The 26,858-nt window shown below is 47.6% G+C and overlaps 1 long non-coding RNA gene across 2 annotated transcripts; it reads right to left on the bottom strand.

Annotated features, from left to right (window-relative positions):
• Positions 1–1,773: 1,773 nt before the first annotated feature.
• Positions 1,774–26,843, bottom strand: LOC126964355 (uncharacterized). 2 transcript variants are annotated; one of them, XR_007729344.1, is made up of 3 exons: positions 26,562–26,843; positions 24,906–25,008; positions 1,774–3,947 (listed from the first exon to the last, which is right to left on the bottom strand). It is a non-coding gene; the product is annotated as an uncharacterized LOC126964355 (long non-coding RNA). The 2 variants fall into 2 exon arrangements; XR_007729345.1 differs by lacking the exon at positions 1,774–3,947 and adding an exon at positions 21,726–23,014 and having other exon boundaries at positions 24,474–25,008.
• Positions 26,844–26,858: the final 15 nt, after the last annotated feature.

Raw genomic sequence — 26,858 nt, 5'->3', positions numbered from 1 at the left:
CCTAGGGTGGGGTGGGGCTTAGAGGTGGTGTCTGGGGACATAGTGATGACCTTGTGTCCTGAATGCAGTGTGTCATATGCAAGTGAGGAGGACAAGGAAAAGATGGAGCCACCCTTACTGGGAAGAGAGAAAGAGTGAAGCTTATATAAGACAGTACCTGAAATTAACAGGGTCCTACCTGATGAATAAACCTCAATAAGGACAAGCATGGATGGAGAAAGGACACAAAAACTGATGGAGGTTTATCTGCAATTCAGAAGGAACCCTGGTCATCACCCTTAACTGATGAAAAAACAAAGCCAATTGCCCGGGCGCGGTGGCTCACGCCTGTACTTCCACCACTTTGGGAGGCCAAGGCGGGCAGATTACCTGAGGTCGGGAGTTCGAGACCAGCCTGGCCAACATGGAGAAACCCCGTCTCTACTAAAAATACAAAATTAGCCACCCATGGTGGCGCATGCCTGTAATCCCAGCTACTGAGGAGCCTGAGGCAGGAAAATCGCTTGATCCTGGGAGGCGGAGGTTGCAGTGAGCCAAGATCACGCCACTGCACTCCAGCCTGGGCAACAGAGTGAAACTCTATCTCAGAAAACGAAAAAACAAAGCCAAAGTGAAGGAGGAACTCTGCCCGTGGTCTCAGGGCTAGAGATTGGGGCAAGGTAAGGAGAAGGATGTGGAGCCAGATGGAACGCGCTGCAAATGCCTCTGTGAGATCTTTTTTTTTTTTTTTTGAGACAGTCTATCTTTGTCGCCCAGAATGGAGTACAATGGTACAATCATGGCTCACTGCAGCCTTGACCCCCTGGGCTCAAGCAATCCTCCTGCCTCAGCCCCCACAAGTAACTGTGGCTACATGTGTGTGCCACCACACCTAGCTAATTCTTGTATTTTTTGTAGACACGGGGTTTCACCATGTTGCCCAGGCTGGTATATATTATTTTTAATCATTCTGTGCACAATACAAAGTTTTGACTGTGACCCATCACACCTGGTGAATTGTGGAGTATTCCATGCGTGGCGCCATGTTGGTGCTCAAAACGTTTCAAATGTTGGAGCATTTCAGACTTCAGATTTTCAGATCAGGGATGTTCAACATGTATATAGTAAGAAAACACACAGGATGTGCATTTATTGAATGAAGCCCCATTCAATAAATATAATGGTGTAAAAGCAAATACGAGAACTGCACCCAAGCAAATAACAGCAACTAAAAAGCAAGCCACAATGCAAAAAATATAAGGAGGGAATTCCTACCCAGCACCTGCTGCAAAAGTCAACAAAATCTGGCACAAAGCCACAAAACCCGTTCCTGCCGGACACGATGTTGCCACACTTCACCACTAGGGGACGACGAAGGTCACACAGCGAATTTGGGCCGCAATGCTCAGAATTCCCAGACAGGCATGGCCTCTTCAGCACCAGTAAGGTCCCCCAAGCTGAAAGATGCTAGGAAGCAATCTCAAGGGACTAGCAGCCCCAGGCCTATTAAGCCCTCAAGAGTCTAAATCAGCCTGGGGTGCCCAAGGGCCCCACTTTGTACCATTCTCTTCCATCCACAATATGGGCATGTTATAAGAAGGTAAGGAAGGCTGGGCGTGGTGGCTCACACCTGTAATCCCAGCACTTTGGGAGGCTGGGGCGGGTGCATCACTTGATGTCAGGAGTTCCAGACCAGCCTGGCCAACATGGTGAAATCCCGTCTCTAATAAAAATACAAAAATTAGCTGGGCATGGTGGCAGGCGCCTGTAAAACCCAGCTACTGAGGAGGCTGAGGCAGGAGAATCACTTGAACCCGGGAGGCAGAGGTTGCAGTGAGTGGAGTGCCTGGGCAACAGAGCAAGACTGTCTCAAAAAATAGGCCAGGCGTGGTGGTGCACGTCTGTAATCCCAGCACTTTGGGAAGCCGAAGGGGGTGGATCGCCTAAGGTCAGGAGTTTAAGACCAGCCTGACTAATATGGTAAAACCCCATCTCTACTAAATATAAAAAATTAGCCAGGTGTGGTGGCCTATGCCTGTAATCCCAGCTACTTGGGAGGCTGATGCAGGAGAATCGCTTGAACCTGGGAGGCGGAGGTTGCAGTGAACCGAGATCATGCCATTGCACTGGACAACAAAAGCAAAACTCTGTCTCAAAAAAAAGAAAAGACAGCAGGGAAGCTGCAGAACAGGCCAGGCACCGTGGCTCACAGCTGCAATGCCAGCAGTTTGGGAGGCCAAGGTAGGCGGATCACTTGAGCGCAGGAGTTCAAGACCAGCCTGGGCAACATGGCAAGACCCCATATCTACAAAAAATATAAAAATTAATCAGACATGGAGGTGCATGCCTGGAGTCCCAGCTACTAAAGAGGCTAAAGTGGGAGAATCATCTGAGTCTGGGAGGTCCAGGCCGCAGTGAGCTGAGATTGTGCCACTGCAGTCCATCTTGAGTGACACAGCGAGACTGTGTCTCAAAAAAACAAACAACAAAAAAAATCAAAATTAAAATTAAATTGCAGAAGGCATTTTTTAGAAAGGGGTAAAAGGGGTAAGTGAGTCATATGCCAGCAAACAGGATATCATCCCCACTTGAGAGATGAGGAAATAGAGGCTCAAAGAGGTAATGCAACCTATCCAGGCTCAATCATACCGCTAGGGAACATCAGAACCAGACTCAAAGCCAGGTGGGTCAGACCCTTGTCACTGGGACACTGTACCCCCAGACATATCTGTGAGAAGAGACAAACAGTCAAGAAGAGTATCTGAGGGAGGGAGGGGATATGAAGAAATGACTTCCTCCCGCAGAGACCCTCCATGCCTTCCCCAAGTGGTCCAAGAAGGCCATCCCAATTCCCCGAGCCACAACACTTGACGATGGGTGTCAGGCCTTCACTTGGCTCCCCTTCCTAGCAGGACCCCCAGAGCTACAGAGTCAGTTTGTTCATTCAGCAACGGCTCCTAAGTCTCACTCAGACATTTCCACCTTCAGTTCTCAAGTGTGACTTGATTTTCTCCCCATGTTGGCCCCTACCTTCACCCAATCCCTCTTCAAACTCTGGAAAGCTCTAAGCCAGAATCCTGCCCAAGTCACCAGACTTGTCATACTATTCCCGCTGGGCCTAGAACCCCTTTATCTGAGCTTTAAACTTTACAAGGACCACTGTGATTTTCAGTTTTTTGGTTTTTTCCTTAAATAAAGATGGAGTCTTGCCATATTACAGGGGCTGGTCTCAAACTCCTTACCTCAAGTGATCTTCCGAACTCAGCCTCCTGAGTTGCTGGGATTACAGGCAGCCACCACCATGCTCAGCTGTGATAGTCTTTTTTAAAACAATTGAAGCATGGGCTGGGTACGGTGGCTCACGCCTGTAATCCCAGCACTTTGGTAGGCTGAGGCAGGCGATCCCTTAAGCTCAGGAGTTCAAGACAAGCCTGGGTAATATGGCGAAACTCTGACTCTCCAAAAAAAATAAAAACAAAAACAAAACCTGAAGCATAATTCACGTATGGAAAAATGCATAAATGTCAAGCGTGCAACTACACGACCTGCAATGGCCTCTTAACTGGCCTTCCTGACCCTCTCCTCTACCCTCCACAGGGCCATTTCAGGTTGCACTTTCCAAGTCTATCTGACCACATCACTACCCCAGCCAAAAACCTCCAATAGTTTCTCCTGCTCTAAGGATGGAGATCCTCAGAAACAGAATTATAAGCACTCATCTTTGAGAATGAAAAATGAGGCCAGGCACAGTGGCTCACACTTGGGAGGCCAAGGCAGGCAGATCATTTGGGGTCAGGAGTTGGAGACCTGCCTAGCCAACACGGTGAAACCCCGTCTCTACTAAAAATACAAAAATTAGCCGAGCGTGCTGGCACGTACCTGTAGTCTCGGCTACTCAGGAGGCTGAGGCAGGAGAATTGCTTGAATCCGGGAGGTGGAGGTTGTAGTGAGCCAAGATTGTGTCCAGCCTGGGCAACAGAGAGAGAACAGAGAGAGATTCTGTCTCAAAAAAAAAAAAAAAGGAAAATGGAAGTCAGATCTAAATCTGCCTTTAAGAAGGGAATCCACTGGCTGGGCACGGTGGCTCACACCTGTAATCCCAGAACTTTGGGAGGCTGAGGCAGACGGATCACGAGGTCAGGAGTTCGAGACCAGCCTAGCCAACATAGTGAACTCTCGTCTCTACTAACAATACAAAAATTAGCTGGGTGTAGTGGCATGCACTTGTATTCCCAGCTACTGGGGAGGCTGAGGCAGGAGAATCGCTCGAACCCAGGAGGCGGAGGTTGCAGTGAGCCAAGATTGTGCCACTGCACTCCAGCCTGGGTGACAGAGTAAGACCCTGTCTCCAAAAAAAAAAGAAAGGAATCCACTTTAGTTAAAGGGGAACTATCAGGCACATAGTACTTTGCCTTTTTTTTTCCGTCTTTATTTTTTTTTAATTTTTTTCCCTTTATTTTTTTTCCTTCTTTCTTTTTGAGACAGGGCCTGTGTTGCTCAGACTGGAATGCAGGAGCATGATCACGGCTCACTGCAGCCTTGACCACCTGAGCTCACACTATTCTCCCACCTCAGCCTCCTGAGTGGCTGAGACTACAGGCACGCACCACCACGCCTCGCTAATTTTTGTATTTTTTGTAAACATGGGGTATCGCCATCTTGCCCAGTCTGGTCTCAAACTCCTGGGCTCAAGCAATTCACCCACCTCAGCCTCCCAAAGTGCTAGAATAACACTTGTGAGCCATCGTGCCCGGCCTTGGTACTTGGTCCTTAAAGGACACTGTTTATTATTGAAATGCTGAGCTGCAAAATGTCTCCATCTGGGGTGATGAGAAAGTAGACTTACAACCCAGTGAACCAAGAGGGTAGCTTCACTGAGTATGGCAGCTGTTGGTCGACCTCAATTTGACGTCTGATTAAGTTTAACTATTTGCTATTGTTGCATTTCCTTTTCTTTACTCTTGGTTTGTCCTTGTCCCATAGCTGTGTGGGGTTTTTAAAAACCATGTAATTTGGCCAGGCGCAGTGGATCATGCCTGTAATCCTAGCACTTTGGAAGGCTGAGGAGGAAAGAATGCTTGAGGCCAGGAGTTCAAGACCAGCCTGGCAAACATAGAAGTCCCCATCTCTATAAAACATTTAACAAATTAAGCCGGATGCAGTGGCTCACGCCTGTAATCCCAGCACTTTGGGAGGCCGAGGCAGGTGGATCACCTGAGGTCAGGAGTTCCAGACCAGCCTGGCCAACATGGTGAAACCCTGTCTCTACTAAAAATACAAAAATTAGCCGGGCGTGGTGGCATGTGCCTGTAATCCCAGCTACTTGAGAGGCTGAGGCAGGAGAATCACTTGATTCCGAGAGGTGGAGGTTGTAGTGAGCCAAGATCACGCCACTGCACTCCAGCCTGGATGACAGAGCGAGACTCTGTCTCAAAAAAAAATTTTGTATATATATATGGCTGGGTGTGGTCACTCACTCCTATAATCCCAGCACTTTGGGAGGCCGAAGCAGGTGGATCACCTGAGGTCAGGAGTTTGAGACCAGCCTGACCAACACGGTGAAAGCCCATCTCTACTAAAAATACAAAAATTAGCCAGATGGCCGGGCGTGGTGGCTCAAGCCTGTAATCCCAGCACTTTGGGAGATCGAGACAGGCGGATCATGAGGTCAGGAGATCGAGACCATCCCGGCTAACACGGTGCAACCCCGTCTCTACTAAGAAATACAAAAAATAGCCGGGCGAGGTGGCAGCGCCTGTAGTCCCAGCTACTCGGGAGGCTGAGGCCGGAGAATGGCGTGAACCCGGGAGGCGGAGCTTGCAGTGAGCTGAGATCCGGCCACTGCACTCCAGCCTGGGCTACAGAGCGAGACTCTGTCTCAAAAAAAAAAAAAAAAAATACAAAAAATACAAAAAAACTAGCCGGGCGAGGTGGCGGGCACCTGTAGTCCCAGTTACTCGGGAGGCTGAGGCAGGAGAATGGTGTAAACCCGGGAGGCGGAGCTTGCAGTGAGCCGAGATCCGGCCATTGCACTCCAGCCTGGACAACAAGCGAGACTCCGTCTCAAAAAAAAAAAAAAAAAAAAAATTAGCCAGGTGTGGTGGTGGGTGCCTGTAATCCCAGCTACTCAGGAGGCTGAGGCAGGAGAATCACTTGAACCCCAGGAGCCTGAGGTGGCAATGAGCCAAAATCGCGCCATTGCACACCAGCCTGGGAGACAGAGCAAGACTCTGTCTCAAAAAAAAAAAAAAAAAATCCTTGCATGTTAGTGCACACCTGTAGTCTCAGCTACTTGGAAGGCTGAGGCAGGAGAATCCCTTGAACCTGGGAGGTTGATGCCGCAATGAGCGCTGATTGAACCACTCAACTCCAGACTGGGCAACAGAGGCTGTGTCAAAAAAAATAATTTTTTTTTTTTTTTTGCAGTGAGCCAAGATCGTGCCACTGCACTCCAGCTCTGACAGCACGGTAAGATTCCGTCTCAAAAAAAGAAAAAAAAAAAGAAAACCCATATAATATACCCACTCTATTGGCATAATAAAATTAGTTTTGGCAAATGTTCCTTTATGCCCCTCTTTAAATCAAGCCCTTCTCCCACCCCTCACCCCAGGAAACCACTGATTTACTTTCCATAAATTTCTTTGGCTTTTCTAAAATTTTATATGAATGGGTTATACAATATTTATTATTTTGTGTCTGGCTTCTTTCACTTAGCATAATATTTGTGAGATTAGCCTATGTTATTGTGTGCAAATATAGTTTTGAATGCCGAGAAATATTCCACTGTATAGACAGAATACAACCAATTTACCCTTTTACCAGTCGATAAACATTTGGGTTGCTTATAGTTTGGGGCTATTATGAATAAGGTTATTACGAATATTCATATACAAATATTTTGCGTGGACATATGCTTTGTCCTCAACCAAAAAGGACAGATTTCTCTTTGGTGCTTCCTGCCATTCCATGTAAAACATAAATATTCTCTGTCAATTTGACTTACTACAGAAACTACTTTCTCATATGAAATACACACACACAGCCGGGCGCGGTGGCTCACACCTGTAATCCCAGCACTTTGGGAGGCCAAGGCAGGTGGATCACCTGAGGTCAGGAGTTCAAGCCAGCCTGGCCAACATAGTGAAACCCTGTCTCTACCAAAAATACAAAATTAGCTGGGTATGGTGGCGCATGCCTGTAATCCCAGCTACTTGGGAGGCTGAGGCAGGAGAATTGCTTGAACCCGGGAGGCAGAGGTTGTGGTGAGCTGAGATCACGCCATTGCACTCCAGCCTGGGCAACAAGTGTGAATCATTCACACACTTTTTTTTTTCGCTCTGCCATCCAAGCTGGAGTACCACTGTAGCGCAATCTCGGCTCACTGCAATCTCCACATCCCAGGCTCAAGTGATTCTCCTGCCTCAGCCTCCAAAGTAGCTAGGATTACAGGCACCCACCACAATGCCCAGCTACATACACACTGATTTGTGAAACACATCAGACCGACCAGGCGCGGTAGCTCATGCCCGTAATCCCAGCACTTTGGGAGGCTAAGGTGGGTAGGTTGCTTGAGCTCAGGAGTTTGAGACAATCCTGGGCAACATGGTGAAACCTCATCTCTACAAAAAATACAATTCGCCAGGCATGGTACAATGTGCTCATCATCCCAGCTACTCAGGAAGTGGAGGCGGGAGACAGAAGTTGCAGTGAGCTGAGATTGAGTCACTGCACTCCAGCCTAAGCAACAGAGTGAAACCCTGTCTCAAAAAATAAATTTTTAAAAAGAAATGCATCAGATAATTATAGAAGTCATCAAATGTGACTAGTGAAGGTGCTTTTTCTGTAACTTTCCCTACTGCTTGCCAAGCCATCGGCAGGGCATGGCAGGAGTATTTTGTTGCTTATCTCTCATGACAGCCTCAGGAAGAGACAGTGCTGCTACCCAGATGGGAAATTAGGCTCAGGGAAGGTGGGGGAATGACCCAAGGTACACCCACCTCAGGGCTCGCCGAAGTCAAGATACATCCCAGGGCAAGAGGCCTGAAGAATTGGCTCCACCACTGACTTACTGTGAGTTCTGCCTGGGCCTCAGTTTGATAATTCCCTCAGAATCACAAATCTCTCATATTCTTCTGGAAAAGTCCTGACTTCAAATATTTTGCTCCTGACAGGTGTGATGGCTCCTGCCTGTAATCCTAGCTCCTCAGGAGGCTGAGGCACAAGGATCACTTGAGCTCAGGAGTTCAAGACCAGCCTGGACAACATAGGAAGACTCATCTCAAAAAAAAAAAAAAAAAAAAATAATTATTCTCCCACCAATCATCAAAAAGTCCAGGAAATGCCAACAGTAGTCCCAGCTACTCATGAGGCTGAGGCGGAAGGGTTGCTTGAGCCCAGGAGGTGAAGGTTGCAGTAAGCCTTGATTGCGCCACTGTACTCCAGCCTGGGTGACAGAGTCAGACCCTGTCTTTAAATAAATAAATAAATAAATAAATAAAATATTTCACCCAACTACAGTAGTAAGTTGGAACAAGAAAGCCAGCATGAAATTAGCCGGGTGTGGTGCTACACACCTGTAATCCCAGCTACTTGGGAGGCTGAGGCGAAAATCTCTTAAACCCGGGAGATAGAGGTTGCAGTGAGCTGAGATCGCACCACTGCACTCCAGCCTGGGTGACACAGTGAGACCCTGTCTAAAAAAAAAAGAAAAAGCCAGCATGGAAAGCCAGGTGGGAAGTTTTCTTATCTAACTGCCTCCATATCCCTCTTACTAAATTACTCTGGGCTTAACCAAGGAAGACAGTTAGAGCCTGACCCTTGAGGGGGCCAAATAAACAAAGACAACAAAAGCAGCTGTTAAATGGCTCTGCAGGAGGCAGAGGGAGAGAAGTGTTTTTGCTCCAGAGAGGAAAGGGGAGAGGGAAGGAGGGCTGGGAAATGCACAGAAGAGGAGACCAGAGTCAGGAGCTGGATAGTGACAGGAGGCTGCATACTGGTGGGCCAAGTCAAACCCTGCAAAACCAGGGCCTAGAAGATGCCCAAGGATGGAGAACATGGAAACTGATCTCTGTCTTTTTGTCAAGTGTGCCTTTCCTCTCATCCTCCAGCACTAAAGGGCTCAATTCACTTGTGTCACCAAGGTTTGGTGACTGCAGAGTCTAAGGCGAGCCTGGCAGAGATGAAGGCGAAAGACTGAACTGTGGAAACTATCAACTTAGCCCATTTTGTGCTTCTATGACAGAATACCTGAGACTGGTAACTGATAATGAAGAGAAGTTTATTTGGCTCACAGTTCTGGAGGGTGAGAAGTCCAAGATCAAGGAACTACATCTGGTGAGGGCCTTCTTGCTGCCTCATCACATGGTGGAAGGCCTCTCACATGGTGAGAGAGTACACAGGAGAGAAGGCAAGAGAGTGCTGAACTCATATTTTACCAGGAATCCACTCCTGTGGTAACAGCATTAATCCATTCATGAGGGCAGAGCCTCTTAGAGGTCCCATCTCTCAACACTATTGCATTGGGGATTAAGTTTACAACACATGAACTTCGCGCATGGGGCACATTCAAGCCACAGCAACTACACAGCACCAGGGTATGCTGCACGCAAGCAGGCCCCAGAGGCCAAGATGATGGAGAGTGGGAACTTCTAGAATCTACAGGCATCTGGGGAAGGCCTGAGGACTTCCTCAGAGTACGGAATAAAATTTCAGCTGGTCTTATCAAGATCCAGGGCAGGAAGACCAAGTTGACAAAGATCACTTAGATGAATCCAAAATGAATGAGGATACAGGAGATGGAGAAATACCAGAGGTCACACCTTCAGGGACAGGGCAGTTGGGACAGGCATAAGAGCATGGGCTCGGGAGTCAAGATCGTCTGGGTCTAAGATAGTATTTCCTACTAAAGCAGGATATTTTATAATTTTAAAAAGGTCATTCCATCAAAAAGAGGTAACGTTTTAAACATATATGGAAACAACAGAGCACCAAAATACAGGAAGCAAAGGCTGACAAATGAAGGGAGGAAACAACAGTCAGTTGGACTTCAACTCCCACTTTCAATAATGGATAGCACAAGTAGGCAGAAGATCAATAGGAAACAGAAGACTTGAACACATGACAACACTACCAACCACCCAGACCTAACACCGATCTACAGAACACTGCACCCTACACCACCTAGACCTAACACCCATCTACAGAACACCGCACCCTACAACCACAGAATACAACACTACCCACCACCTAGACCTAACGCCCATCTACAGAACACCGCACCCTACAACCACAGAATACAACACTACCCACCACCTAGACCTAACGCCCATCTACAGAACACCGCACCCTACAACCACAGAATACAACACTACCCACCACCTAGACCTAACGCCCATCTACAGAACACCGCACCCTACAACCACAGAATACAGGTTTTTTCTTTCTCCATTTTTTTGAGATGGGATCTTGCTCTGTCAACCAGGCTGGAGTGGAGAAGTGTGATCACAGTTCCCTGCAGCCTCAACTTCCCAGGTTCAGGTTATCTCCCACCTCAGCCTCCCAAGTAGCTTGGCGTATAGGCATGTCCCATCCCAGCTAATTTTTTTATTTTTTGTAGAGATGGGGTCTCACTATGTTGCCCAGGTTGGTCTCAAACTTCTGGGCTAAAGGGATCCTCCCACCTGAGGCTCCCAAAGTGCCGGGATTACAGGCATAAGCCACCATGCCAGGGTCAGATTATTCTTAAGTGAACATGGAACATTCTCCAGGAAAGACCATATGCTAGGTCATAAAACAAACCTCAATTAATTTAAAAGGATTCAAATAATACAAAGTGTGTTCTGTGAGGACACTATAATGAAATTAGAAATTTGGGAAACATGGGAAACTCACAAATATGTGAAATATGTGGAAATTAAACAACATACTCTAAATAATGAATGATTCAAAGAAGAAATCCAAAAGGGAATTATAAAATATTATGACATGAATAAAAAGGCTTAAAATTTATGAAATGCAGCTAAAGCAGTGCTTGAAGGAAAATTCACAGCTATCAATGCCTTTTTATTCCTTTGAGACAGTGTCTTGCTTTACTGCCCACACTGGAGTACAGTCATGCAATCGGGGCTTACTGCAGCCTCACACCCCTGGGCTCAAACAATCCTCCCACCTCAGCCTCTGGAACGGCTGAAACTACGGGCGCAACCCACCGCACCTGGCTTAATTTTTCTATTTTTTGTAGGGATGGGGTCTTGTTACATTGCCCAGGCTGGTCTCAAACCCCTGAGCTCAACTGATCCTCATCTCAGCCTCCCAAAGTGCTGGTATTACAGGATGAGCCACCATGCCTGGCCATACGTGCCTTTTTTTTTTTTTTTTTTTTTTTTAATTTATTTTTGAGACGGAGTCTTGCTCTGTCACCCAGGCTGGAGTGCAATGGCACGACCTTGGCTCACTGCAACCTCTGCCTCTCAGGTTTAAGCCATTCTCCTGCCTCAGCCTCCCGAGTAGCTGGGATTACAGGCGCCCGCCACCACGCCTGGGTAATTTCCTATTTTTAGAAGCGGGGTTTTACCATGTTGGCCAGGCTGGTCTTCAACTCCTGACCTCAGGTGATCCGCCCACCTCGGCCTCCCAAAATGCTGGGATTACAGGCGTGAGCCACCGCGCTCGGCCCATACGTGCCTATTTTTTAAAAAAAATGAAGATTGTAGGCCAGGCGCAGTGGCTCACGCCTGTAATCCCAGCACTCTGGGAGGCCAAGGCGGGCAGATCACAAGGTCAGGTGACTGAGACCATCCTGGCTAACATGGTGAAACCTCGTCTCTACTAAAAATACAAAAAATTAGCCGGGCGGCCGGGCGCGGTGGCTCACGCCTGTAATCCCAGCACTTTGGGAGGCCGAGATGGGCGGATCACGAGGTCAGGAGATCGAGACCATCCTGGCTAACACGGTGAAACCCCGTCTCTACTAAAAATACAAAAAAAAAATTAGCCGGGCATGGCGGCAGGTGCCTGTAGTCCCAGTTACTCAGGAGGCTGAGGCAGGAGAATGGCGTGAACCCGGGAGGCGGAGCTTGCAGTGAGCCGAGATCACGCCACTGCACTCCAGCCTGGGCGACAGAGCAAGACTCTGTCTCAAATAAATAAATAAATAAATAAATAAATAAATAAATATTGTAAATCAATAATCTAACCTTCCACTTTAAGATACCAGAAAAATTAGAAAAGAAGAGCAGGCCGGGCGCGGTGGCTCAAGCCTGTAATCCCAGCACTTTGGGAGGCCGAGACGGGCGGATCACTAGGTCAGGAGATCGAGACCATCCTGGCTAACACGGTGAAACCCCGTCTCTACTAAAAAATACAAAAAACTAGCCGGGCGAGGTGGCGGGCGCCTGTAGTCCCAGCTACTCAGGAGGCTGAGACAGGAGAATGGCCCGAACCCGGGAGGCGGAGCTTGCAGTGAGCTGAGATCCGGCCACTGCACTCCAGCCTGGGCGACAGAGCGAGACTCCGTCTCAAAAAAAAAAAAAAAAAAAAAAGAGCAAACTAAATTTAAAGTAAGCAAAACACAAGAGGAAAAGCAACAAATGCTGGGGCAGAAATGAATGAAACAGACAACAGAAAACAATAGAGAAAATAAAACCAAAAGTTGGTTCTCTGAAAAAAGTCAAAACAACTGACGAACCTTCAGCTAGACTGACCAAGAAAAAAAGAATAAAGACTTGAAATTACTACAGTCAGAAATGGAGAAGATAATATTACCATTAACCTTTCAGGAATAAAATCCTGCCTCCTCCAATGACCAGTTTTATAACCTCAGGTGTTACTTAGCCCCTCTGTGCCTCCCTTTTCTCTAAATCTTTTTTTTTTTCCTTTTTTTTTTTTTAGACAGAGTCTCACTCTGTCGCCCAGGCTGGAGTGTAGTGGTGCAATCTCGGCTCACTGCCACCACAACCTCCACTTCCCAGGTTGACACCATTCTCCTGCCTCAGCCTCCCAAAGTGGCTGGGACTACAGGCACCTGCCATTATGCCTGGCTAATTTTTTGTATTTTTAGTAGAGACAGGGTTTCACCGTGTTAGCCAGGATCATCTTGATCTCCTGACCTTGTGATCCACCCGCCTCGGCCTCCCACAGTGCTGGGATTACAGGTGTGAGCCACCACGCCTGGCCCTTTTCTCTATTCTTTAATCCCAACACTTTGGGAGGCTGAGGCAGGTGGATCACTTGAGCACAGGAGTTCAAGAGCAGCCTGTGCAACACGGCAAAACCATGTCTCTACTAAAAATTCAAAAATTAGCTAGGTGTGGTGGCGGGCGCCTATAATCTCACCTACTTGGGAGGCTGAGCCATGAGAATCGCAGGAACCTGGGAGGCGGATGTTGCAGTGAGCAGAGATCACGTCACAGTGAGACTCTGTGTCAAAGAAAAAGAAAAAAGAAAAAAAAGCAGTGTACTCCTAGATCCTACGAAGGCTGCAACCCAGACCCTGCCAAGAGATCAGAAATTTATTTTCCAAAGAATACAGAAGGTCCTGGACTGATGGACACCAGGCACAGGAGAGGGAGAAGACAGCAACAACAAAAGGTTTATACAGAAAGTAATATACTCAGTGTTGAGGATATCCAGACCCTTAGTCTTCTTCTTCCACTCAGCTTGGGAACACCGTCAGCGAGGCACAGAGCTCACTCAGGCCTTCATGCCCCACTCAGCTCCCAGGGACCCAGACCTTCCAGTACAATGGAAAAATGAGACTATCAGGGCACAGCTCTCATCAAAGAAATTCCAGGCCTGGCACACTGGCTCACACCTGTAATCCCAACATTTTGGGAGGCCAAGGCAGGTCAGGAGTTTGAAATCAGGCTGGGCAACATGGTGGAACCCCATCTCTACTAAAAATACAAAAATTGGTCAGGTGCAGTGGCTCACACCTGTAATCCCAACACTTTGGAAGGCTGAGGTAGGTGGATCACCTGAGGTCAGGAGTTCAAGACCAGCCTTGACAACATGGTAAAACATTGTCTCTACTAAAAACTCTAAAAATTAGCAGGCGTAGGCAGGCATCTATTGTCGCAGCTACTCAGGAGGCTGAGGCAGGAGAATCACTTGGACCTGGGAAGCAGAAGTTGCAGTGAGTCGAGATCGCGCCACCGCACTCCAGCCTGGGCAAGAGCAAAACTCTGTCTCAAAGAAACACACACACAAACAAAAAACAGCCTGGACAACATCATGAAATGCCAGCTCTACAAAAAATTTTAAAAATTAGCCAGGTATAATGACGCACACCTATAGTCCCAGCTCCTCAGGAAGCTGAGGCAGAAGGATCCCTTGAGCCTGGGAGCTCAAGTTTACAATAAGCTATGACTGTGCCACTGAACTCTAGCCTGGGTGACAGAGCAAGAAGACTCTATTTCCAAAAAAAAAAAAAAAAAACCAGGCACAGGCACAGTGGCTTACACCTATAATCCCAGATCACTTGAGGCCAGGAGTTTGAGACCAGTCTGGGCAACACAGCAAGACCCCATTTTTATTAAAAATAAATAAAAAGAAAAAAATTTGGCCAGGCGCGGTGGCTCATGCCTGTAACCCTAGCACTTTGGGAGGCTGAGGCAGGCAGATCACCTGAGGTGGAGAGTTCAAGACCAGCCTGACCAACATGGAGAAACCCCATCTCTACTAAAAATACAAAATTAGCCGGGCACATGCCTGTAATCCCAGCCACTCAGGAGGCTGAGGCAGGAGAATCGCTTGAACCCGGGAGGCGGAGGTTGCGGTGAGCTGAGATCCTGCCATTGCACTCCAGCCTGGGCAACATGAGCAAAAACTCCAGTCTCCAAAAAAACAAAAAAAAAAAAGAAAAAAAATCATAGAGATAAAAAGGAGAAGAGGGGTTACCAGCAGCTTCAAGGAGGAGAGAATAGGGAGTCACTGCTTAATGGGTTCAGGGTTTCCATTTGAGAAGATGAAAAAGTACTGGAGATGGATGGCAGGTGGTTGTATAACATATGAATGTACTTAATGTCACCTGAAAATGGTTAAAATGACAAATTTAATGTTATGTCCATTTTACCATAACAAAAGAAAAATCTGAAAAACATTATTTCCAACCTAAACTTCTACCATACATTGCTGATGGGAATGCAAATGCTGAGAGTTTCTCCTACAGATAGCCTCATACTCATGTGAAATGATATATGTGCAAAGTTACTGCAGCACTGACAGTGATAACAATTCCGGCATCAAAATCCAAATGACAATTAACAAGAGAATCATCAGACGGAAGCGAGATAGCCACGTAAGGGCATAAGGACAACTGCTAAAAAAAAATGAGGAAACGGCCGGGCGCGGTGGCTCAAGCCTGTAATCCCAGCACTTTGGGAGGCCGAGACGGGCGGATCACGAGGTCAGGAGATCGAGACCATCCTGGCTGACACAGTGAAACCCCGTCTCTACTAAAAAATACAAAAAAACTAGCCGGGCGAGGTGGCGGGCGCCTGTAGTCCCAGCTACTCAGGAGGCTGAGGCAGGAGAATGGCGTGAACCCGGGAGGCGGAGCTTGCAGTGAGCCAAGATCACGCCACTGCACTCCAGCCTGGGCGGCAGAGCGAGACTCTGTCTCAAAAAAAAAAAAAAAAAATTAGGAAGCTCTTCATGTAGCGACAGAGAAAGGTCTCCAAGACATGCTGCTAAGTGAAAAAGTCAAGGTAAAGAACACAGTACATGAACTGCCCTTCACTTAATGATCCCTTTCCAAGTTTTATTTTAGGCTCGGCGCACCTGTAATCCCAACACTTTGGGAGGCCGAGGTAGGCGGATCACTTGAGATCAGGAGTTCGAGACCAGCCTGGCCAACAGGGTGAAACCACATCTCTACTAAAAATACAAAAATTAGCTGGAGGTGGTAGCCTGCGCCTGTAATCCCAGCTACTCTGGAGGCTGAGGCAGGAGAATCGCTTAAACCGGGAGGCGGAGGCTGTGAGTCGAGATCATGCCACTACACTCCAGCCTGGGCAACAGAGCAAGACTTCGTCTCAAAAAAAAAAAAGTAAGTTTTATTTTAGTGTCAAAATCACAGTATGCAGATACGACTGTATGAAAGAAGAAAAAAATAAATCAGAATAAAAGACAAGAAATTCCAATTTCCAAAGGGCCAGAAGAGACAAGTTATAACTAGATATTCTAAAAGGTTATGGCTTATCTTTGACAACATACTCATCCTAATGGTTGAAGACAGATCCAGGTTTCATGGGACCCGAACCTTCTATAATTTTTGGAGCCCCCTTTTAGAAAAAGAATGTAAAATTAAATGTACAAAATCTGGCACAAATGTGAATGTTTATTCAAAATGAGAAAAGGAAAAGAAATTATAACAGATTATAAATTTTTTTTTTTTTTTTTGAGGCGGAGTCTCGTTCTCTCACCCAGGCTGGAGTGCAATGGCCGGATCTCAGCTCACTGCAAGCTCTGCCTGCTGGGTTTACGCCATTCTTCTGCCTCAGCCTCCCGAGTAGCTGGGACTACAGGCGCCTGCCACCTCGCCCGGCTAGGTTTTTTTTGTATTTTTTAGTAGAGACGGGGTTTCACCGTGTTAACCAGGATGGTCTCGATCTCCTGACCTCCTGATCCACCCGTCTCGGCCTCCCAAAGTGCTGGGATTACAGGCTTGAGCCACCGCGCCCGGCCTATAAATTTTTTAAAGTTGACAAATATCACATCACAAAATCCAGATAGATAACATAGTATTTTAATTATTTGAATGCCTGGAACATTTCTCTTTTTCCTTTTTTATTTTTATTTTTTTTGAGACAGAGTCTTGCTCTGTCGCCCAGGCTGGCGTGCCAGTGGCGTGATCTCAGCTCACTGCAGCCTCCGCCTCCCAGGTTCAAGCAATTCTCATGCCTCAGCCTCCCAAGTAGCTGGGACTACAGGCGTGTGCCACCACGCTCAGCTAATTTTTGTATTTTTAGTAGAGATGGAGTTTTCCCATGTTGTGATCTGCCCGCCTCAGTCTCCCAAAGTGAGGTGTGAGCCACGATGCCTGGCCTTCCTACTTTTTGGGGAACATTTTTTATCGTCCTTCATATGACAGTGGTTTTACACTACCATTTTATATCGAGAAAATAAAGAAAACTCAGTGTTTCTTCTCAAGTACCTTCCTGGTAGAATAAAACTCCCTCCCCTTCTTTTTTGGAGACAGGGTTTTGCTCTGTTGCCCAGGCTTGAGTGTAGTGGCATAATCATGGTTCACTGCAGCCTTGATCTCTTGGGCTCAAACAATTCTCCCGCCATCACAAGGTCAGGAGATCGAGACCATCCTGGCCAACATGGTGAAACCCTGTCTCTACTAAAAGACAAAAAATTAGCCAGGTGTGGTGGAGCGCACCTGTAATCCAAGCTACTCAGGAAGCTGAGGCAGGGGAATCTCTTGAATCTGGGAGACGGAGGTTGCAGTGAGCTGAAATCGTGCCACTGCACTCTAGCTTCGTGACACAGCAAGACTCCGTCTCAAAAAAACAAAAACAAAAACAAATACCAATTCTCCTGCCTCAGCCTCCTGAGTAGCTGGGACCACAGGTGGGCACCATCATGCCTGGCTAATTTTTTTTTTTTTTTTTTTTGAGATGGCATCTAGCTTTGTAGCCCAGGCTGGAATGCAGTGGCGCAATCTCAGTTCACTGCAAACTCCGCCTCCCGGATTCAAGTGATTCTCCTGCCTCAGCCTCCCAAGTAGCTGGGATTACAGGCGCCTGCCACCACGCCTGGCTAATTGCTGTATTTTTAGGGGGTTTCACTGTGTTGGCCAGGCTGGTCTCGAACTCCTGACCTCATGATCCGCCCGCCTCGGCCTCCCAAAGTGCTGGGATTACAAGAGTGAGCCACCATGCCTGACCTTTTTTTTTTTTTTTGAGACAGAGTTTTTGCTCTTGTCGCCCAGGCTAGAGTGCAATGGCGTGATCTCAGCTCACGGCAGCCTCCACCTCCCAGGTTCAAAGTGACTCTCCTGCCTCAGCCTCCCGAGTAGCTGGGAGTACAGGCACCCGCCACCACGCCCAGCTAATTTTTGTACTTTTAGTAGAGATGGAGTTTCACCATGTTGGCCAGGATGGTCTTGATCTCCTGACCTCGTGATCCGCCTGCCTTGGCCTCCCAAAGTGCTGGGATTACAGGCGTAAGCCACCACGACTGGCCTATGCCTGGCTAATTTTTAAATTATTTTGTAGAGACGGGGTTTCACCATGTTGCCCAGGCTGATCAAAATCCAAACTCCTGGGCGCAAGTGATCTTCCTGCCTCAGACTTTTTTTGGATCTGGCCAAGGGTTGAGTTTGGAATACGTTTACTTTAGGTTTATCTATTTATGTGGTTTGCAGTCACTTCCATGGGCAGTTCAAATATAGATAACTGTCCTGATATAGGAAAGGCTGCCATGGCACAAAGTTGCAGGAGCAGAGGTGGGATCATGATATATAGGTGTCCTATAAGTCTGTATCAGAAGTACATGAGTAAAGTAAGACAAACGAGGTTTAAAATGATCATAGTTAGAAGCTAGTCTATGGAAAATTCTTTCAATCATTAAAACTATAAAAATGGAAATGGAGGCCAGGCACTGTGGCTCATGCCTGTAATCCCAGCACTTTGGGAGGCTGAGGCGGACAGATCACCTGAGGTCAGGAGTTCAAGACCAGCCTGGCCAACACGGTGAAACCCTATCTTTACGAAAATTACAAAACTTAGCAGGGTGTGGTGGCACACGCCTGTAGTACCAGCTACTCGGGAGACTGAGGCAGGAGAACTGCTTGAACCTGGGAGGCAGAGACTGCAGTAAGCCAAGATTGTACCACTGCGCTCCAGCCTGGGTAACAGAGCGAGACTCCATCTCAAAAAACAACAACAACAACAACAACAACAAAAAAAAAAAACGTTGCCTTAACTGATTATGATTACAATTAAAATTTCTGAATTTTGTAAATTTTATAAAAACATGACTCCTCCCAGGGCTTTGGAAGAGAATATGGGCAACTAGGATCCTTAAAGGGCACACTTCATTTGCTTCATGGGAGATATCCGTTTCCACTACAGAAATGTCGGCCTTCCCAAGCCAAAATCTGTCTTTTCATCCTCTAAAGTAGCAGTATCAAGGTAGCTCTCCTTGGGTTATACCATGAAAAATAATGTAAGAACTCAACACCTTGGAAAAGCCATGAAGAAGGGAAAGATAAGGCTGGGTGCAGTGGTCATGCCTGTAATCTCAGCACTTTGGGAGGCCGAGGTGGGTGGATCACTTGAAGTCAGGAAGGAGTTCAAGACCACCCTGGCCAACATGGTGAAACCCCGCATCTCTACTAAAAATACAAGAATGAGCTGGACGTGGTGGCAGGCACCTGTAATCCCAACTACTTGGGCGGCTGAGGCAGGAGAATTGCTTGAACACAGGAGGCGGAGGCTGCAGTGAGCTGAGATTGTGCCACTGCACTCTAGCCTGGGTGACAGAGTGAGACTCCATCTCAAAAAGAAAAAGGAAAGATAAGAAATGGTGGCTGGGCGCAGTGGCTCACGCCTGTAATCCCAGCACTTTGGGAAGCCGAGGTGGGGGGATCACGAGGTCAGGAGTTCAATACCAACCTGGCCAAGATGGTGAAACCCCGTCTCTACTAAGATACAAAAAAAAAAAGGAAAGAAGGAAATGGTGTGCAGTTCAGAAAATCAGACAAAAATAAAAAATAAAAAACCTGTAAGGATTCTTACTGCACATTGCAACCCAAAATACATTCCAGATGCAGCAAAGGGTTAAATGTTAAACAAGCCATTGAGAAACAAAATCAAAAAGAAAACATCAGATATTCTCTCTGAGACTCAATGCAATGGGTATCGTCACAAAGACTGACATTTGACCAAGTGAAAATTTTAAACCCCAAAATTAAAACACTTTAGAAAAATTTAAGGCAAACAATAATCTTAGACAAAAGGAAAACTACTTGGAGCAAATATGACAAACCAGGGTTGAGAATCCTTACCATAGCTCAGCACTGTGGCTCAGGCCTGTAATCCCAGCACTTTGGGAGGCTGAGGCAGGAGGCTCACTTGAGCCCAGGAGGTCAAGGCTGCAGTGACTGCATTCCATCCTGGGTGACAGAGCTCTTGCCCTGTCTCAAAAATGAAAAAAGAAACAAACAAACAAACAAAGAGAACCCTTACTAGTATAATAGAGCTTGTAAATCAGAAAGAAATCACTATGACTGCAAAAGATATGGAGATGATTCACAGTGACCAGTGTCCAATCATTCTGAAATTGTAAGGTGTTCAATCTCACTAATAAAAAATGCAGATTAAAAACCTAGACTACAGGAGAATGGTGTGAACCCAGGAGGCGGAGCTTGCAGTGAGCCGAGATAGCACCACTGCACTCCAGCCTGGGCGGAAGGGCTAGACTCCGTCTCAAAAAAAAAAAAAAAGAAAAAGAAAAAAAAAACCTAGGCTAGTCTTCACCCATCAAATGAGGAAAGATTAATTAACACAAAATTGCTAACAGCCGGGCGCGGTGGCTCAAGCCTGTAATCCCAGCACTTTGGGAGGCTGAGACGGGCGGATCACAAGGTCAGGAGATCGAGACCATCCTGGCTAACACGGTGAAACCCCGTCTCTACTAAAAAATACAAAAAGCTAGCCGGGCGAGGTGGCGGGCGCCTGTAGTCCCAGCTACTCGGGAGGCTGAGGCAGGAGAATGGCGTGAACCCAGGAGGCGGAGCTTGCAGTGAGCTGAGATCCGGCCACTGCACTCCAGCCGGGGTGACAGAGCGAGACTCCGTCTCAAAAAAAAAAAAAAAAAAATTGCTAACACTTGCTGTGGCTGCGGACTGGGTAAAACAAGCTCACCAACACCACAATCGCCGGCACGTGAGCACTTTGGTAATCTGCTTTCACAATATCTACCCATGCTGTCGGTCCCAGTAATTCCACTTCAGAGAATCTATTTCAGGAAATTCTCACAACTGCAGAGATGTTTATGTAGAAAGTATTAAATACAGACCTATTGAAAATTGAGGCAAAATAAAAGAGAGAGCAACAGGGAAGGCAGTATCTCTCAGGACCTGTGTGGACATCTACATGCACTTATCTGATGGTGGAAAAGAAAGAATATACACCTAATTGTCATCACTGCTAATGCTGAAGGGAGGGCTCAGGGGAGGGGTCTTCGCTTTTTCTTTGTGTGCCTCTCAAAGGTTTAACTTCCCATCCTGAACATGGTATATTTGCTCTTGTAATTTAAACGATATTCCGAGAGGTAAGAAAATTCCCACATATAAAAAGGATGAAACCATGCAAATGAAATCTGATCCCCTTCCATTCTATAGCCCTGACCCTAGTAAAAAGAATGAAGAAAATATGCTCATTAAGCTCCCTGGCCACACAATGGCCAACTCAGACCTGCTGATTTCTACTGCTCTGATTGGGGATGCCATACCCAGCTGTTTCCGGGTCCGAGCGCAGACTCCCAGTCTTCCAATGAAGCCTAGGTGTCAATGAGTGGTAATATTTCATAAGGAGCCTTTTCTGAACTGTAGGTCTCAAGAGTGGGACCTACAGTGGAACCTATATTCAGTACACTATGCTGTAAACAGATGTGCTGTTATCCAGGCTTTCTTGTTCCATTTCTGGAGCACAGGCAGAGTAATTTAGGATCTTTTTTTTTTTTTTTTTTTCTGAGATGCAGTTTCACTCTTATTGCCCAGGCTAGAGTGCAATGGCAAGATCTCGGCTCACTGCAACCTCCGCCTCCAAGGTTCAAGCGATTCTCCTGCCTCAGACTCCTGAGTAGCTGGGATTACAGGCACGCGCCACCACGCCCAGCTAATTTTGTATTTTTAGTAGAGATGCGGTTTCTCCATGTTGGTCAGGCTGGTCTCGAACTCCCTACCTCAGGTGATCCGCCCACCTTGGCCTCCCAAAGTGCTAAGATTACAGGCATAAGCCACCACGCCTGGCCAGTTTTTGAGACAGGGTCTCACTCTTTCACGCAGGCTGGAGCACAGTGGCACAATTATACCTCACTGCAGCCTCAACCTCCTGGGCTCGAGCCTTCCTCCACCTCAGCCTCCCAAGTAGCTGGAACTACAGGTATTTGCCACCATGCCCAGCTGATTATTTTTTGTTGAGACAGGGTCTTGCCATGTTGCTCAGGCTGGCCTCAAACTCCTGGGTTCAAGAGACCTTCCCGCCTCGGCCTCCTGAAGTGTTGGGATTACAGGCATGAGCCATCAGACCTAGCCAGATAGTTTTGGTTTGTTTTGAGACGGAGTCTTGCTGTCGCCCAGGCTGGAGTGTAGTGGTGTGATCTCAGTCCACTGGACCCTCTGCCTCCCAGGTTCAAGCAATTCTCCCACCTCAGCCTCCCCAGTAGCTGGGATTAGAGGTGTGAGCCACTGCACCTGGCCAATAGTTCTTGAGTGAAATTAAAAGTGCTACTCCAGAGGCAGGGCATGGTGGCTCACACCTTTAATCCCAACACTTTGGGAGGCCAAGGCAGGAGGATCACTTGAGCCCAGGAGTTGGAGGCCAGCCTGTACAACACAGCGAGACCTCACCTCTACTAAAAACTAAGAAAAAACAAAAAAGGCCTATCTTGGCTTTCAACATGCCTTTCTCACCGAGCTTAATTATTTCTAGCTCTCGATGTGAAGTGAGAGATTTGCAACACATTCTTACACTTGAACACTTAGAGGCCACTGTAGGATTACTAATTGCAAACAGCTGGTTGGTGGAGCGGTCAGAACGCATACAATATTGATGGATTAAGTTTGCTATCTTACACAGGCATCACTCATGACCCCCCAAAACAATTACAATAGTAACATCAAAGATTACTGATAGCAGATCACCATACTAGAAATAATAACAACAAAACCTTGAAATATTGCAAGAATTACCAAAATGTGGCACAGAGACACAGACTGAGCATCCTTTTGGAAAAATAATGCCGGTAGACTTTGCTCGACGCAGGGTTGCTAAAATCCTTCACTTTGTAAAAAATGCAGTACCTGCAAAGCGCAAAAAAGCAAGGCACAATAAAACAAAGGGTGTGCCTGTTTTCTTTGACTCTCACCAAAGCCTTGTATTTCCACAACATGAGAAAAGGGAGGCTCAGAAGGTGTGGATGATTATCCTAAATCACCTGGCTAGCAACCAAGTCCCAGGGCCACAGCCTTCCCACCATAAGGCACTGTCGCCCAAAGCCTTCAGGACTAAGGTTGGCTGTAGGTTTTCCAGCTGTAGGCACACAGCCAGACACAGGCGGGCACTCAGGAATTAGTTACGTGAGTAAATACCCAACAACTAGGAGAGAGCTAGGCAAATTATGGTTGACCAACAAGACACTACAAGACTTTTCAGGAGGAAGATGTGGAATTCCACTTACCAACATTAGATGAAAATGCAGAACCTAACATAACAGCCACAAATCTCCCTAGATCTCAGAGGCGGGTCTCCATCCGCCCAGCCTCAATTACCCAGAGCTGAGTCACCAACTATTCTCCCTCAGTCTCTCCCCAGCTCTCCACAGGAACCAGCTGGGGCTCTCTACTGCCCACACTGCCAAATCCAAATTCTTTATGCTGGCCTTCACGGCCCTTCCATCTCACCCAATCCAGTTGTTTCCTGAACACTTCCACTTTCCCTGGCCTTTGCTGGACTCTTCCCTCTACGCCACAGAACCCCATCTTCTCCTTTATCCTGAGACACGACTTGGCTCATGTGGATTCTCAGTAAATGCTGGTGCCTTTCCCCACTTCCATCAAAAATGGAGCGGTGGCCACGTGCAGTGGCTCACACCTGTAATCTCAGTACTTTGGGAGGCCGAGGCAGGCGGATCACCTGAGGTCAGGAGTTGAAAACCAGCCTGGCCAACATGGCGAAATTCCGTCTCTACTGAAAATACAAAATCAGCCGGGTGTGGTGGTTGCATGCCTGTAATCCCAGCTACTCAGGAGGCTGAGGCAGGAGAATCGCTTGAACCTGGGAAGCAGAGGTTGTAGTGAGCTGAGATCTTGCCACTGCACTCCAGCCTGGGCAACAAGAGCGAAACTCCGTCTCAAAAAAAAAAAGGAAATGGCTCGCCTTTTTTTTTTTTTTTTTTTTTTTACAGTGGATTTATTCATTTGAACCTACGTGATTACCAAGTTCACTAGAAACTGGCAGGATGAACCTGGAGCCTCATATCCCAGAGCCTCCGGTTTGGGTTTTTCTGGCACGGAGGCAGGGAACTGACTTAGATGACCTGGGCAGCCAGGCTGGTCTCGGCTTGGATGCCTTTCCACCTCTCCTTCCTCTCCTAGTCTATCCCCAGCTCCCTCCCGGGGTCAGGACCCCAAACTCGTATTAGGCAAGTCTCTTCTTCCCTTAGTGACCCAGTTTCTTCAAACACGGGGAAAAAAGGTGGGGGGAGCTTCTTACCACAATATTTTTTAATTTAGAAAGAGGGGGAGAAGGCTGGGCTCACACCTGTAATCCCAACACTTTGGGAGGTTGAGGCGGTGGATCACTTCAGGTCAGTTCAAGATCAGCCTGGTCAACATGGCAAAACTCCGTCTCTACTAAAAACACAAAAATTAGCTAGGCATGGTGGTGGGCACCTTTAGGCTGAGGCAGGAGAATCGCTTGAACCCGGGAGGCAGAGGTTGCAGTGAGCTGAGATCGCCCCACTGCACTCCAGCCTGGGAGACAGAGTAAGACTCTGTCTCAAAAAAAAAAAAAAAGAAAAGAAAAAAGAAAGTGGGGGAGAGAAAAATGACAATAAAATAACTTATCACTTTGAAAAAGTTTTCCCACTAAAGTTCTCACCAAGTATGTCCAAAGTCCCTCCATGTTGGGACACTGTAAGCTGTCAATAAACACACCTTGGCCATGCCTCTACATTAGCGTGCACCAACTTACCCCATTTTCAGAGCCTGCAGTAGAGAGGTCTCAGAGTTGCTATAATGGGCCAGCTCCTGGTGAGGGGTATTTAGCTGTTTGCAATCTTCCCGAATGAACAGTTCTGCAAAGAATAATCTTCTATAAGCATTTATCATTGTTGTACAGCTACTTCTAAACACAGATTCCTAGAAGTGGAATTACTGGCTTAGAGAATCCACACATTTTAAATTCTGATACTTACTAGTTGAGAAACTTTACACAGTAATTCTCAAACTCTCATTGCACTAAGGCTTTACCTGTGAAGCTTGCTTACGTGCAAAATCTGATGGGCTACCAGCCTCCCTTCACCCCTACCCCGTCCTCCAGGAGGAAGGTCTTTGTCATGCAGCTCTCAGGTGGAGGTGGAGGCAGTCACTCCCTTCCATTTCCCCAACCTCATCTAGCACCAGACTTGGGAAGAACTGGTCTAAGGGGCTGCTGCAGGCACAATTTATGGTGCGGTCTCTGCCTCTAGCCCAGGCCCCCAGTGGCTTCCCCAGAAAGGGCAGTGTGGCTCTTAGGCATACAGGAGAAAAATGCCTAGTGCAGAGTTCAAGCTCAGCAGCCACTACCGGAGCCCCCTCTCCAGGCTCACCTGATCCCACCCGTTTCCCCCTGGGGCTCCCCTCTTCTGAAGGTCCCTGTCCCATACATTTCCTAGAGGCCAAGGCCCATTGGTTTTACATTTCTTACCTAAGGCAACCCAGACATGGCTTTTTCTTTCAGAGGGCTGTGGGGGAAGCACCATTTATTGGGCCAAGAAAATTGTTTCTGACCCACACTCTGGGCCTCAGTTTCCCTGTCTGTGAAATGGAGAGCAACGGGCAGTGCCACTGACATTTCACCCGCTGCTGTGAGGAGGTTTTTAACATTTCCAGGAAGTTTGGCTTCTATGGGGTGTCCAGGTGAAACCTTAACAATCTTTTAATCGGCGTTCTGATTGGCTTAAGGCTTGCTTGCGAAAAATTAACGAGTATTGTTCCTAGAGTTCTCCCTTGCTAAAGGGCCATTAAGACCAAAAGCTGTTTTCAAGGCGATTTACAAGCTCAGGGGCCCTAGATATCTGGGCCCAGCCGTGCCCGGGTACAGGGCTGGGGGGCGTGGGGGTGCCCTAGGAGATTGGTTAACAGGTATTTCACAGTATGTGGTACCCACAGCAGACAGCGGGGGAAGAGTGTACTGACCCGGGTGGGGGAGGCCAAGGAAAACCTTCTGGAGTAGGGTGTAACCGGCAGAAGAGGAAAAAGAAACCAGACAGGAACTCTGGGAGCTCCTGGACTGATGGTTTAACGCCGAGCACAACGGGTAAGGGATCAGGCTTCACTATCGACCGACCTGGGCTGAATGACACCGGTTGACTCTGTGACAAAAGCCAATCAAGAACCTCTCTGCGGCTCATGAACAAGCCAGAGACTTACAAAGGACAACACATACCCCATCACCCAAGGATGAGACGGGATGACATACACGAAGTGACCCGCACAGCGTCGCTGCAAAACACTGGCAGTTTTCACCTCTGGCCGCCCCCTGTGAGCCCGACCATGTGCTTTTTGGGCTTAGGTCGGAGGCGGCCTCCCAGACTCTATAGGCCCTTGAGGTCATAACAGGCGTCCCCATCAGAGCCCAGTCCTTTACCAGCTGAGGGTAAGTGCCCGGACTAACTGGCCTCAGTTTCCCCTCGAAGCAACGGGAGCAATCGCACCGCCGGCAGGACATCTTGTGGGGGGCGCGAAATGACAAAAGTTACGATTTACAGAAGTTCCCCCTCGGTAACGACCCCCACTCCGGCGAGGAGCACAGTAGGCGCTCCGGAAACACCCTCCACGAGGAGGGCCGGGCCACTTCCTGCCCCCGAGCGGGCTCTCCCCGGCTGAGGCTCCCACCGCCGCTCTGGGGAGGCCATGCAGCATTCCTGAGGGCGGGGTGGGCGCA

This window comes from Macaca thibetana, chromosome 10, assembly GCF_024542745.1.
Source record: "Macaca thibetana thibetana isolate TM-01 chromosome 10, ASM2454274v1, whole genome shotgun sequence".
NCBI lineage: Eukaryota > Metazoa > Chordata > Mammalia > Primates > Cercopithecidae > Macaca > Macaca thibetana.
This window is presented reverse-complemented; position numbering and strand designations above follow the sequence as displayed.